Source organism: Piliocolobus tephrosceles, chromosome 19 (assembly GCF_002776525.5).
Source record: "Piliocolobus tephrosceles isolate RC106 chromosome 19, ASM277652v3, whole genome shotgun sequence".
Taxonomy (NCBI): Eukaryota; Metazoa; Chordata; class Mammalia; order Primates; family Cercopithecidae; genus Piliocolobus; species Piliocolobus tephrosceles.
Window position 1 is genome coordinate 3,601,417 of NC_045452.1, and position 1,261 is coordinate 3,602,677.

Below are 1,261 nucleotides of genomic sequence, written 5' to 3' on the forward strand. Positions count from 1 at the left end.
TGTGCACCACTGCCACATCACCATCACTACCACCACCACCATCACCACCACAAACTCCGTCACCTCCACCATGATCACCACCACCATCACCACCATCACCACCACTACCACCACCACAACCAGAACCTCCATCACCTCTGCCATGACCACCACCACCACCATCACCACCACAAACTCCATCACCTCCACCATGACCAACACCATCATCACCACCACCACCATCACCACCACTACCACCATCACTGATTCCACACCACCATCAGCAATAACACCACCTCCATCGCTACCTCTGTCACCACCACCATCACCATCGCTATCGCTACCACCACCACCACCGTCACTATGGTCACTGTGACTGAGCCCATCATCACTGCTGTCATCGGCACTGTCAAGCCCACAGTGGGTTTGAGGGCTGCCATTGCTTGGCACTAATTTCTCAGGCACAGGAGACTCCATGCTGGTCTGATTGCAATGGAGGGGATGCCTGACAAGGCTCTTTATAGGGTGGGCATTGTGGAGTGGGAAGGGAGAGGCTAGGCAGGCCTCGAGGACTTCATGTCATGGGCAATCTCCCCAGCCTCCTTCTGTCTCAGCAGCACCTCATGCTTCTCCTTGACTGAGCTGGAGCAGAGGAAGCAGGCAGGGGTGGGAGAAGGGGCAGGGGCGGCCACAGCCACCTCCACCTAGGCTGGAGAACAGCCTCCCAGTCTCCTGAAAGCGAGGGGCCACCCAGAGGAAGCACCTAGCCATTCTCGCCTCCAGATTCCACCCAGTGCTTGGATAGCCGGGGAGGCCTGCTTGGGGTTGGGGCTGGGCACTCAGCCAACGGGGCCCAAGAGCATGCCGTGTGCAGAGCCTGCTCCCATGAGGTGGTGAGAGCCTGCTGCACCGCTCTCCTGCCCCGAGCCTTGGCTTGCTTATCTGTGAAAGGGGTGACATGGTGCCTGCTGCACAGCAGGCCACAAGGGCAGAGCAACAGGACAGAGTGAGGGGCTGTAAGGTGCTGCCTCGTAAGAGAGCTGTGGACTGGCCTTGAGGGGTAGCCTGTGTCCTTTCGCTGAGAACAGTGGGAAGTGAGCTGCGAGCTTGGGCCCACAGTGGTGGTCTTCGGCTGCCATGGTCACATAATGCCACCTCCCAGTGCCTGCGGCAGCACCTCTGGGCTCTGCAGCCCCAGCCAGCCGTCCATGTGGCCCATCCTGTCCTCTCTGGGCCCGTCTGTGTGCACCCAATGGAGTGTCTCCTGTCTCCTATGGCTCCC